This window comes from Hippopotamus amphibius, chromosome 14 (assembly GCF_030028045.1).
Source record: "Hippopotamus amphibius kiboko isolate mHipAmp2 chromosome 14, mHipAmp2.hap2, whole genome shotgun sequence".
Taxonomy (NCBI): Eukaryota; Metazoa; Chordata; class Mammalia; order Artiodactyla; family Hippopotamidae; genus Hippopotamus; species Hippopotamus amphibius.
Window position 1 is genome coordinate 14,333,632 of NC_080199.1, and position 14,297 is coordinate 14,347,928.

Below are 14,297 nucleotides of genomic sequence, written 5' to 3' on the forward strand. Positions count from 1 at the left end.
ACAGGAACTTCCTGCCTTCCATCCCACAAAAATGACAAAAATAAAAAATAACCATGGCAGCCCAGAAAACTATAGCAGGCCAGAAATTTGTCAAAGAAGAGAGAAGGCAAATAGGATCACGTTAATAATGAATAAACCTAATAGAACCAAAATCCAAATACGCACTGAAAAAGGCCCTAGCAGATTTGGAAGCTGTTCTTTTTGGCCACGGATCATCAGGTTACTTCACGAGATGGAAGAGCTGGGCAGGCTCGCCCCCAGGAAGAGAAGCAGAGCAGAGCTCATGGACACCCAAGACTCCACAACAGATCTGGAATAAACACAGGAAAAGCAGTGCCACCCAGAATTTAAACAACAAAGGACTCCGCAGGTAAGTTAAATGGGTGAAGTACTGCTCCTTTTGGCAGATGGAAAAGATGACAAGCATGGTAGGGAACGTCTTCCTGTGAACAGGTCCTACCCACTTAAAGTCAACATGAGCTGCCCAATACAGAGGAGCATTCGAAAGACAGACGTGCACCGTATGCACATGGCTCCCCTCTCTCTCTCACACTCCATCAATCCATTGGCAAGTCCCAAATCAGCTTCCCTTCAGAATATAGCAAGAATTTAACTATCCCCATCATAATACACCTGAACAGTTATAATAGCTTCAAAAGGTGTTCCCAGGTTCCACTTTACTCCCCTAAAAGTCTATTCTCCAAACAGGGACCTCAGAGGTCCTTTTAAAGAGTTCATCAGACCTCTGATATACTATGCCCCATGGAGCACCAACTTTCTCCTCTTGGATATCATACAAAACAAGGTAAATGGCGGGAGGAGGAGTGGGGAGAACACACCATTTTCAGCACAACAATGCAAGGAGACTGTTCAAAGGCTGCTACAGTTAGCTAATATCAGCCATAAATCCAAGATGAGAGGAAGAAGCAAATAGTGAGCAAGCCCTAGAGGAAAGATCACAGAAAATGCCAGCAAAATAACATTCTGTGAGTATGGGCTCACCCTGAAATGAGTGACAACCTGCATCCTTTATCTAGTACAAGAAGCATGAAATCTGGAGCAAACACAGTGGAGGTAATGCAGAGGCCTTGCTGGGGAGAAGACAAGCAAGGGAAAATACAATGAGTGACAAGAGCAAAGAGCCCTGGGCAGCACATCCCAGGCAACATGGAGACCATGTGCTCTCTGCTGGTGACAGGCTCACCCGGAAGTGCAAAAGATACACCCCTTTGGTGTAGCAAAAGAAGTGGGCAGAGGGGCAGCAGGGCTGGCAGCAGACGACCTCCTGGACACGGTTTGGTTCAGAGAAGCAGAGAGGGCAGGGCTATACATAAAGGCCATTTTAGCAGGAAGCAGAATGTCTGTGGAAACAATGAAGCAGAGAGTATTGCAACTGTTAAGTATAGAAGCTGCCTGTCCCCAGCACCCCTTTACACACCACCTCCCCCAAGAGGACTTTCCCACAAATAGCTAGGGCAAGGTAATTCAAGTCATTTTATGATGAGCAATGATGTTTTTATATGGCACAGTCTCCCTTAAAAGATACTTAAATTTTAAATTAAAAACTGGAAAAGAACACCAAAACTTACCTGATGGACACACATCTAAACAACACAGCTGGGACTTCCCTGGTGGCACAGTGGTTAAGAATCTGCCTACCGATGCAGGGGACGTGTGTTCGATCCCTGGTCTGGGAAGATCCCACATGCCACGGAGCAACTAAGCCCATGTGCCACAACCACTGAGCCTGCACTTTAGAGCCTGGGAGCCACAACTATTGAGCTCATGTGCCGCAACTACTGAAGCCCACTCGCCTAGAGCCCATGCTCCGCAACAAGAGAAGCCACCGCAATGAGAAGCCCACACATGGCAACAAAGAGTAGCTCCCACTCGCCACAACTAGACGAAGCCTGCGCGCATCAATGAAGACCCAATCCAGCCAATAAATAAATTAAAAACAAACAAAAAATAGCCAAAGAATATATGAAAATTCTGAGCAAACATTATGGCATAAATTTTTAAAACTTAATCCAATCACCTCTATTAAGGGTAATCACAAAGCACAATAAGAACACAGCAAAGAGTAAGACAAGGAGATAAAAATGTGAGTAGCCAAAACTCAAGAAAAATAAGAACAAATTAAAACTATCATGAAAGTGAAGATGAAATGAGAAGTAGCACAAGAGAGAAGCACATGGGGAAAAAATAAGGACCTAACAATGAAATGGAAATAGAGTATAAAAAACTAGAGGAAAGAATAATAGCTACGGGTGGTGAGCAGAGAGAACACAACAATGCTGAACTGAATCTCTGAAGCAGAAAACCAAAGCAATCTAACCAAACAAAACAACTCAGGTTAAATTTAAGAAAACTTTCCTGAAATAAAAGATGAATCTATGTATTGAAAGTGCACAGTAGGGCTTCCTAGGTGGCATGGTGGTTAAGAATCTGCCTGCCAATGCAGGGGACACGGGTTCAAGCCCTGCTCCAGGAAGATCCCACATGCCACAGTGCAACTAAGCCCATGCGCCACAACTACTGAGCCTGAACTTTAGAGTCTGTGAGGCCAAACCAAAAATAAAGAATCTGGCCGCATATTTTCCATAGGAATATTCAGTGCAGAAGAAAATGGGAAAATAACTATAAAATATACAGAAAAAGTGTGAACAAAGGATTTTATCATCTAGCCAAGCCATCCTTCAAGTATAAAAGGTACAAACAGCTCTGAACATAATAGAAATCAGAAAATTTTCCCAGGAACCTGTCAAGGAAACTATTATAGGATGAATTCACCAAGAGAAGGCTAGAGAAAGCACGGTCAAAAGAGCGGTAAACATTAAATATATTCAATATAGAACTGAGATTAAAGCAAACCAGGGAATTACAGTGACAGGGTAGAGTGTATGCCCTGCCAATACAGAAGGGATACAGCTAACAAAAAGTGAGAAAATACAGGGGAGAAAGTAAGTTCATTAATTCCCACCAATTACCGCTGAAGCAATGAGGAACCATCATCCACTGATGAGCCACAGGCAAATACCAGAGATTATTTCATTAACAAGTCTTAAGTGGCAGGGGAAAGGGAATGAAGAGGAGGAAACATGCTAATATTGTTCCATGCTGTAGGAAACTAATACATATTGCCCAAAGAAAGAGGGCTAAGTGAATAAACCTACAAAAATAACCAAGAAGAAAAATACAAACCTTAAATATCAAAATAGTACACAAAATAATACAAGCCAGATAACAAAAATACTTTGAAAAACAGAATAACAGTACTCAGACCAAACATATTTGTCACATCAGTAAGTATAAATGTGCTTAACTCACTGATTTAAAAGAATTTCAAGGAGGCAAAAGACCTATATACAGAAAACTATAAGACACTGATGAAAGAAATCAAAGACCTTACAAACAGATGGAGGGACATACCATGTTCTTGGATTGGGAGAATCTATATTGTGAAAATGACTATATTACCCAAAGGAATTTACAGATTCAATGCAATCCCTATCAAATTACCAATGACATTTTTTCACAGAACTAGAACAAGAAATTTTACGAGTTGTATGGGAACACAAAAGACCCCGAATAGCCAAAGCAATCTTGAGAAGGAAAGACAGAGGTGGAGGAATCAGACTCCCTGACTTCAAACTATACTACAAGGCTACAGTGATCAAGACAGTATGGTACTGGCACAGAAACAGATATATAGATCAATGGAACACAAAAGAGAGCCCAGAGATAAACCCACACACATATGGGTACTTTATCTTTGACAAAAGGCAAGAATATATGATGGAGAAAAGACAGCCTCTTCAATAAGTGGTGCTGGGAAAACTGGACAGCTACATGGAAAAGAATGAAATTAGAACACTTCCTAACACTATACACAAAAATAAACTCCAAATGGATTAAAGACCTACATGTAAGGCCAGACACTATCAAACTCTTAGAGGAAAACATAGGCAGAACACTCTATGCCATAAATCAAAACAAGATCCTTTTTGACCCACCTTCTAGAATAATGGAAATCAAATCAAAAATAAACAAATGGGACCTAATGAAACTTAAAAGCTTTTGCACAGCAAAAGAAACCATAAACAAGACAAGAAGACAACCCTCAGAATGGGAGAAAATACTTGCCAACGAAGCAACTGACAAAGGATTAATCTCCAAAATATACAAGCAGCTCATGCAGCTCAATAGCAAAAAAGCAAATAACCCAATCCACAAATGGGCAGAAGACCTAAAAAGACATTTCTCCAAAGAAGACATGCAGATGGCTAACAAGCACATGAAAAGATGCTCAACATCCCTGGTCATTAGAGAAATGCAAGTCAAAGCCACAGTGAGGTATCCCTCGCACCAGTAAGAATGGCCATCATCAAAAAATCTAGAAACAATAAATGCTGGAGGGGATGCAGAGAAAAGGGAACTCTCCTGCACTGTTGGTGGGAATGCAAATTGGTACAGCCACTATGGAAAACAGTATGGAGGTTCACTAAAAACCTAAAAATAGAACTACCATATGACCCAGCAATTCCACTGCTGGGCATATACCCTGAAAAAACCATAATCCAAAAAGAAACATGTACCACAGTGTTCACTGCAGCACTATTTACAATAGCTGGGACATGGAAGCAACCTAAATATGCCCATCAACAGATGAATGGATAAAGTAGATGTGGCACATATATACAATGGAATATTACTCAGCCATAAAAAGGAATGGAATTGAGTTTCATTTGTAGTGAGGTGGATGGACCTAGAGTCTGTCATACAGGGCGAAGTAAGCCAGAAAGAGAAAAACAAATACCGTATACTAACTCATATATATGGAATCTAAAAAAAATGGTACTGATGAACCCAGTGACAGGGCAAGAATAAAGATGCAGATGCAGACAACGTTCTTGAGGACATGGTGGGGTAGGAGGCAAGGGGAAGCTGGGACGAAGTGAGAGAGGAGCACTGACATATATATACTACCAAATGTAAAATAGCTAGGGGAAAGCTGCTGCATAATACAGGGAGATCAACTAGATGATTGGTGATGACTTAGAGGGCTGGGATAGGGAGGGTGGGAAGGAGTCAGGGGAGGGAGGGGATATGGGGATATATGTATAAATACAGCTGATTCACTTTGTTATACAGCAGAAACTGGCACAACAGTGTAAAGCAATTATACCTCAATAAAGATCTTAAAAAAGAAAAAAAAGAATTTCATATTGGATCACAAAGCAAAACCCAACTCTATGCAAGAAACACACCTGAAACAAAGTGATTCCAAAAAGTTGAAACTAAAAGTATGGGCAAAGTGTCACCAGGCAAATGCAAATAAAGTTTGGTTCACTATCCTAACATCAGAAAATCAGAATTTAGATTAAAAACATTAAATAGAGGGCATTCCCTGGCAGTCCAGTGGTTAGGACTTGGCACGTTCACTGCCATAGGCCCAGGTTCAATCCCTGTTCAGTGAACTAAGATCCTGTACGTTGCTTGGCACAGCCCCCCCAAAAAACAAAAAACAAAAAAAGAGCAAAAAAGGTGGGAGTGTAGAAATCATAATGAAGACATGAATATCTGTGCATCAAATAAAAATGCAGCAATATTTATAAAACAGAAATTATAAGAGATAGTAGGAGAGATGTAAGGACACTAGTAGAGGAAGACTTTTACCTCTCCATTCATATCAGATCAAGTGGCCAAAAAAAGACAAGAAAGGGAAGACCACAATATAAGGTAGATTTGACTGATATGCCAAACTCTGTCCCAGAAACAAAAGAGTACATCTATTTTCAGGTCCCTGACTCATGAAGTCAGCCATTTTTAGGTCAAAAATAAGAGAGTAATAAATTCCCAAAAATGGAAGTAGTAAAACATTCTTTGATCAAAATGTTTTAACTCTAGAAATTAATAATAAATCAGAAAATAAAAGAACTTTTCCACCTAGGCTCTGTGCACCATTTTTAAACACTCCAACAACTCTTAAAATGAAGAAATATAAAAATAAAAGTTGCACAATATCTAGAAAATAATAATAATGAAAACACTACCATTCAGAACATAAGCAGTGCTAAGAGGACAATTCACAGCCTTAGTGGTTCAATAAAAATTAAAGAAAAATGAATTACTCATGAGATTCAAAGTTAGAAGAAAAATTGTAGGACAAAAGTAGAAATTAATGAAACCAAAAAAGAACAAAACTGTTAAGTCAAGCTTATTTTCCTAGCAAAAATCAATAAAACCCTCTAACCTAATCAAGAAAAGGAAACAGCTGAAATACAAAAAATAAGTGAAAAATAATCAGAAAGAAGAAATTTAGAGAGTACTTTGCTAAATTCTGTACAAATAAATTTGAAAACTCAAGAGAATAACTAAAATCTAGTCCAAAAGAGAAAGTTGTTGAAAACCCACCTCCCAATAAAGTAGTGGGCTTTCCACGGAGATTCCAAAACACTGAAATAGGAAAATTTCCAAACAATTACAGAAAAACTACCCTAACAGTTTTCTATATATAAAAGTCCAGGTTAAAAATCATTTTTTCTAAGAATTTTTTGAGAATATTGTAATACTCCCTTCTGGAATTGATAAAAAGACAGGGAGAGGGTGTCATCAGAAGAATTTAACAGTCATAAATATGCAGGCTGCTAACAGCAGAGCTCCAAAATGCATAAAGGAAAAAAAGGACAATATTAAAGGAAAAGGTAGGGAAGTTTGCAATTTCCACACCAGGTAATTAAAGTTCCCTCTCAGCAAATGATGAGAAAACTAATAGAAATATTACACCCAGCAACTACAGAATACACATTATTTTCAAATGCACATAGAATATTCAGCAAGATACAACCTATGCTGGGCTACAAAACAAGTCTATATAAATTCAAAAGGAAACAAATCTAAATAAATTTAAAAGGAAGTAACTCATACAGAGTTCATATTCCCTGAGCACAATGGAATTAAATTAGAAATCAATAATAAGGTACTAAGGAAACCATGGAATATTTTAAAATTAAACAAAACATCTAAATCATCCATGTATCAAAGAAGTAGAAGGAAAATTAGAATACATTTCAAATCAAATAACAATGAAAATAATGTGAGAAGTGCAGCTTTAAATACAGTAAAAAAGAAAAGAAACCTAAAATCAATGATACTTTAAACTTAAAAAGCTGAAAAAGCAAAAAACAAACCTAAAGGAAGTCAAAGGAAAGAAAGAGAAGAAATCAATGAAATAATAAAGAAGAATCTTGGAAAACATTAACAAATCCATAAGTTCGTTCCTCAAAAGACCAACAAATTTGACCAAATTCTTAATTACACTGATCAGGAGGGGAAAAAAAACAAATTGTCACTATTAGAAATGAAAAAGGAATCATCACTTCAGACCTTAACAGACGTTAAGAGAATGATAATATTATAAACTTCCTACAACCAAAATCAGCAATATAGGTAAAATGGACGAATTCATTGACGGATACAACTTACAAAAAGTAAAACAAGACGAAACAAACAAAAAATATGAATAGCCTTTTCTTTTTTTTTGGCTGCACTATGCAGCATGTGGAACTTCCCCGACCAGGGATCTAACCGGCATCCCCAGCGGTAGAAGTGCAGAGTCTTAACCACTGGACCACCAAGGAAGTCCTGAAAAGCCCTGCATTGATTAAAGAAACTGAATTCATCATTAAAAAACTTCCTACGAAGAAAACTCTGGGACCCAAGATGGTTTCACTAGTGAATTCTCCCAAACTTTAAAGAAGAAATAACACCAGTTTTATACAACTCTTTCAGAAAATGCAGGAGAGCAGAACAATTTCTGAGTTCAGTTCAACCTTAACACTAAAATCTGACAAAGATATTACAAAAAAGAAGTTACAGAGCAATATCCCTCATGAACACAGACCCACACTTCTAAAAATACTAGCAACTCCAGCAATATCTAAAAGGGACAATTACATCATGTGCAAGAAGAGTTTATCCCAATAATTCCAGGTTGATTTAACTTTAGCATATCAATGTACTTTATCACAGTAACAGAGTAAAGGAGAAAAACAAATATAGTTACATAACATCTATATCTCTAGCAAAAAGAAACACAAATTTTTAAGTTGGTAAATATTTGAACACTTCACAGAAGATATTTGAATACAGAAGCAGCTCATGAAAAAGTAGTAAACAACCTTAGTCATCAAAGAAACATATATAAAAGCCACAGTGAGATACTACTAACACATACCAAAGTGTATAAAATTAAAAAGACAACACCAATGTTTGCAAGGATGCAGAGCAACTGGAACTCTCATACTTTATTGATGGAAGTGGGAATTTTAAATTACTTTTTAGAAAAGGGTCTAGCAGTTTCTTTTATAAATAAGCATACACCTTACCCTATGACTCAACAATTCCACTCCTAGATATTTAGACAAAGTAAGTGAAAACATACGTCTGAAAAAAGCCTTGCAGAATAATGTTCATAGCAGCTTTCTTCATGTTAACTAAAATTAGACCAGGTGTCCATTAATATGAGAATGGATAAAGTATGGTATACCCATAAATTGGAATATTCTTCAGGAATAGGATTAATGATGAAATATTGAATGCTTTTCCCTCTTTTACAGTAGAAAAAAAAAATTTAACAGTCTTCCAGCCCACTACCTGTCTTTAAAATAAAGCTTCACTGGAGCACAGCCTCGTCTACGTGTTTGCATTTTGTCTATGGCTGCTTTTGCTCTGCAGTGGCAGAGTTGAGTAGGAGCAACAGAGACTATGTGGCTCACAGAGCCTGTAATTTTTATTGTCTGGACCTTTACAGAAAAGGTTTGCCAACTTCTACTCTTCAGCAATAAAAGGGACTGAACTAGCAATGAATATAACAACATGAATAAGCCTCAAAAACATGCCGAATGAAAAAGGCCTTATACAAAAGAGGACATACTCTATGGTTCTGTTGATATGAATGAAGATCTAGGATTGGTAAAACTAATCTCTGATGGAAAAAATCTGAATAATGGTTGCCTGTCGGAGGAGGATGGGGACCAACCGGTAAAGGACAAGAGGATACTGTCCAGTTCTGTATCTTGACAGGAGTATGGCTTTGACAAAGACTCTCTTTTACCAAAACTTTAGACAGGATCCTTGGAGTAAATCTTCTTTCTGACTAAGGCCCCTTGGGCTTCCCTCTTTGTCCTTGCAGAATCCAGGCTGAACAAGAATCCTGCCAAGATCCCCCACCCTCAGTATCAGACCAAATTTGAATTTGATATCTGATCGGATTCCCCCTCCTCTACTCTGACCTACCTTCAACAAGAACTCAGATGAGTCCATCTAGCAAGAATCCCCCCTTTCCCTAACGTTTCCTCTTAGTAACTTCCCATCCAGTGACCTCCCCTCCCCAGCCTCTGCTCCTTGGTTAGAAATCCCACTTGTCCTCGCTGCAGTCAGAGTTGAGGCCAATCTTTCTCTCTCTCACTGCCAGACCCCAGTGCAGTGTCCCTACACCTACTGTGATAGCCACCCCCCTTGAATAAAGTCTTCCTTAAGGTCTTTAACAAGGGTCATGAATAATTTTTCTCTTTTAACAGGCTGTATCAGAACTTAGAACTGGTATCCCTAAGATCTGTGCCTTTCATTGTATCTACAATTACCCCCTAGTTAATAATAAGCATTGTGAAGTATTTGGGGAAAAGTAAACCAAAATTTACAACTTTTTTTTGAAATGCATCTAAAAAAGATGAACTCATGGACAGACGAAAGGACAGAGACAGATAAATGTGATAAAACAGTAAAATGTTAATTTTAGAATCTAGATGGTGAGGACATGAGTGTTCACTGTAAAATTCTTTCAACTTCTCTCTATATGTGAAATTTCTCATAATGAAATGTTGGGAGCATTGTTTATCTGCTGGTGAGACTGTCATAATATAGACAATGAAAATAACTTTTCTACCACTATGTTTTATACATATTCATCCTTAGACTACAAAGGGGAAGTTTTATCCAAGTACCCTTATAATATAGACTCACTATTAGCACAGACGTATGAGAGAACTGTGAGATATTTCTGACATTACAAAGGGCTGAACAATTCCGGGTCAAATGTCCATCAATGGAACTACCGCCTACAACAGACCACATTCTAGCTCTGGACTCTGAAGGCAAGCCTAACCATTATATTTAAACAGTGAAGAGACAAACTATGTTTAATTCTGAACACAGGGACATAGTGTGGCTTGCATTCTAACTGAACCTGATACATTACTGTGCTTTATACATGTGTTTTGTTGAAATTTTTATAGTGGAAAAGAGATAATAGTGCTAACAGTAAAATACAAAAAAAGAATTCCACTGTCAGATTATAAAATTGTTAAATCTTATGCAATAATTTCTCTATCAACAGTTAAGAAATATCACCAACTGTATTCAAAGCACTAGAGTAGACATACACAAATATAGGCCACGTATGTCTGTTTCTGTTTAAGACGATAAGAGATTCTTGGGTTTTTTGTTTTCATTTTTTTCTCTTTTAAAGAAGCCACTTCACTATTTGAGGGCATACCTGTTTGTCACAGGTAATCACATTCTTGTTAACTGGCAAATAAAAAGCCAAAACAAAAACATAGCCATGGCCTACTTCCTCCTCTCCAAACCTACCCGCTGTCCTAGTCAAATGTCGTCACCTTTGGGAAAGGCAAAAGACCCTTTCATTCCCGTGCCTTCTGGGCTTCTGTTCCAGCTACATCTTCTCCAACACCTGCAGTGCCCTTCCCTATTTTATTTCCTTAATTTTTTTTAATTTCCAACACTTTAAGCTCTTGACCATTCAGAAATTAACATTGTAACATATCTTTTTCTGCTGAATAATACTGCTCCACTTCTGTGAATGTTTTCTATTTCCCTATCTACATATTAAACACATGGATTCCTTGGTATTTCCAACCGGAAGTCACGGGGTTAGCACTATAGGGGGTGCGATGTTTTTCTGACTGGCACCATAGTCAAATGTGTTAACTCTAAGCTAACTGGTAGATGTGCTAATCCCCAAAGAGCAGATAGCTCTGCAACCTTCCCTGTAACCATGTACTTTTCAAAAGAAAAGAGGAGGCTGCAGCTGTGGGTAAGCAGCCTGTGTGTGAATAAAAACACAGGCAGGATTTACAGTTCATGAAATTTACAACCAAAGGAGTTAAGCAATCCACATACAGTATCTTACCCTAGTTGTCTTTGCAAAGGAATAGCCATTTTTCTGTTCTCACTACCTGCTTCCAGCTCCTTAGTTGAAGCCAAGGTAAATGCACCTATGTCAAGATTTGAGTTTCAGAAATAACTGCTTTAAAGATTCTGATTACACGTGTCCATGGTTATGACTGGTATGTAAAAATATCAATATATAAGCAGCCTCCAACTTTAGGTATAATCGTAAATAGAACCAGCATTTTCCAGTAAAGACCAACCTCTTACACTCTCTTCTCGAAATTAGGAGCCAAGGACCCCTGGCCGACAAACTTGAAAAAAGAAGCAGCCGTGAGAAATGTGACCCACTCAGAAAAAATGGTCTCCTTTCTGCCTAGGGATGAGCCCTATAGCCCCATACCTGACCCGCATGCTGCCCAATGTGTGTGGTATCATAGACACTTGCCTGGAATTCCATTAATCTGATATTCTTGTGGGTTAAAGATGCTTATATCACAAGGAATAGAAACCTACCAATGTTTTATACAAATATCCTAAATTTGGCCATTTTCCCAAAAATACAGCTGTTTTGGGGGCATAAGAATGCTGAAGCAAGGAGATGTATGAACTATGAACACAGAATACTTTTGTGGAATAGGGAAGACATAGCGGCACCAGGTAGTCCTAGAATAAGCAAGAAGGCACAAGAATCTGGTTATAGGACATCATAGGATGTCAAAGATAAAATATGTCTATTTCACAATTTGGCCCAGACTGGCCCTTCATCCAGAAAAAAGTGCTAGTTGGCTCCTGTTCTCAGAATTCTGAATATTATTAGTAATACTAAAATAACAGTCGTGTCAAATGGAGTTAATACAACAGTCATAGGTCAGACCTAGAAGCCAGCTACCCCATTAAGTACCATTTGTATAGAAAAGTCAATGCAAGTTCCAAACAACTACCTAAAAATGAGTACAATGGAAACCATTTACTGGGAGCACTATACTAATAAGCATCACTTTCTGAGCATCATCTTCAATTGTCACAACAGTTCTATGTAACGTGTACTATTCTCATTCCTATCTTACAGATAAGGAACGTAAAACACAACAGGCTAAGTTACTTAAATAAATGGCACGCTCCAAAGATATATAAATGGCCTACAAGCATATGAAATGATGCTCCCCATCACTAATCATTAGGGAAATGCAAATCAAAACCACTAGATATCACTTCATATCCATTAGGATGCCTACTATTAAAGAAATAATAGTAATAATAAGTATTGACAAGGACATGGAGACATTGGAACCCTTGCAACACTGCTGGTGGGAACGCAAAATAGTACAACCACTACAGAAAGCAATGTGGTGGTTCTTCAAAAAATTAAAATTACCTTATGATCCATCAATTTCACTCCTGGGTATACATGCAGAAGAATTGAAAGGCAGGTTGAAGACGTATTTGTACAGTCATGTTCTAGTAAGTGGAATCCCCCAATATCTTTCCTGATAATTCTATCAAAAGCCCCAAATTAATAAATCTCCAGGTTCCATTATTCACTAATCTAAACCTATTTTTTTCATTCATTCATTATATACCTACCATCATTGTAAACTGCTGATTGAAAAAAAGGTAAAACCAGCAAACACAATATAGAAAGCCTTCATATTAGTAACTCAGGATTTCATCATGTTATTTCACCCAGTTAAGTAAGATTACTACTCAGTTACATCATTTACTAAACCTCTGATTCAAATCCAAACAAGTAACACCTTTCAGTTTCAACTATAAAAACTTATACCCTACCCAGCCCCCAACCCCAAATATAGACCTAGCAATCCATTTCTCTCCCCATGAGGTTGCTTAATTTTCATAGTTGTGACTGAAACAACCATTTTATTCTTCTAAAATCATAACTCATAAAGATTCTGCTATGCATAATCTAAACTCCCCAAAAGACAAAGAATAAACTCCTATTTTAAAAAAAATTTTTAACAAAAAACAGACTTCAAAGACAGACCTAGTCTATTAGTATTAAGCATCTTTTTCTTCAAGAATTAAGCTGTCAAATTTCTCTAAAAAATAAGTTGGTTTAACATTCAAGATACAAAAGCATCTTTCAACTTATATTTAGCAGCCTACAAGATTTAACCTTTTTTTAACAGCCATGCTTAAATTCTGCAGCATCGCTAATTTCATGGTTAGAGCTGAGAGTTTACATACAGCTAAGAAAAGTACACATTGATGAAGCATTCCAAAAACTAACTGGAATGCAAAATTCTAGAATATAGCCATCTAGGAGCTCAAAAGTGAAAAGAGCAAGTATGCTAAAGGGATCTATGTACACCACCTGCCTTACTGACGCATTCTTCTGACTCTTAATACTTATTTTGATCGCATACATCTCAAGCCTCAATCAGACCTCAAGGACTACAGTATAAAAATGTTCGACAGTGTAACCAGAGTTGTCATTACTCCCAGGAAACACCTTAGAAGCAAGATTCTTTTTAAATTGAAGAAAGCAGGAAAAAAGTAAATGATCAGTTTGCCTTAAAAAATGAGTATGACAAACCTTTCTTAATTATAAGTGTAGTTATCTCTTTCTTAGTATAGGTTTATTCATTGCTGCAAAGCATTCTTACTATGTTTAAAATAGTTACACACTTCATTAAATAAATATGCAGCAATTAACTGAGGGGGGAAAAAAAGAGTACCACAAACCAAGTTTCACCAGAAAAATACTTATTTGCTGTTTTCAATTTAAAATGCTTTACTTGATTTGAAACAAAAAACTTTTCATTAAGGGCTATAAGGCTCACTTCTTTTAAAAATCACCTCTTTTCGGGGATATGTGTATAAAAACAGATGATTGAACTTGGTGTACCCCCCCAAAAAAAAAATCACCTCTTTTAAATGTTCATAGCATAATGTCACATGAAAAATGTCACAAAACAAAATATATGAAAGGATCATATACCATTACTGTATTTGCCTTAGTTATCTTCCAAAAACAGGGCACTGCCTTCATTCAAGTTCCTTACAACATCTAGCGGGAAACTCTCTGCTACTTCAACTTGAACAAAGTTGAGTAAGCAGCTATCCTAACATTTACTAAACAGCTA

At 37.4% G+C, this 14,297-nt stretch overlaps 1 protein-coding gene across 1 annotated transcript in view; it reads right to left on the minus strand.

The window, feature by feature from the left end:
* DNAJC3 (DnaJ heat shock protein family (Hsp40) member C3) overlaps window positions 1-14,297 on the minus strand; it is a 65,039-nt gene that overhangs the window by 6,763 nt on the left and 43,979 nt on the right. The gene's annotated exons all lie outside the window — the stretch shown is intronic.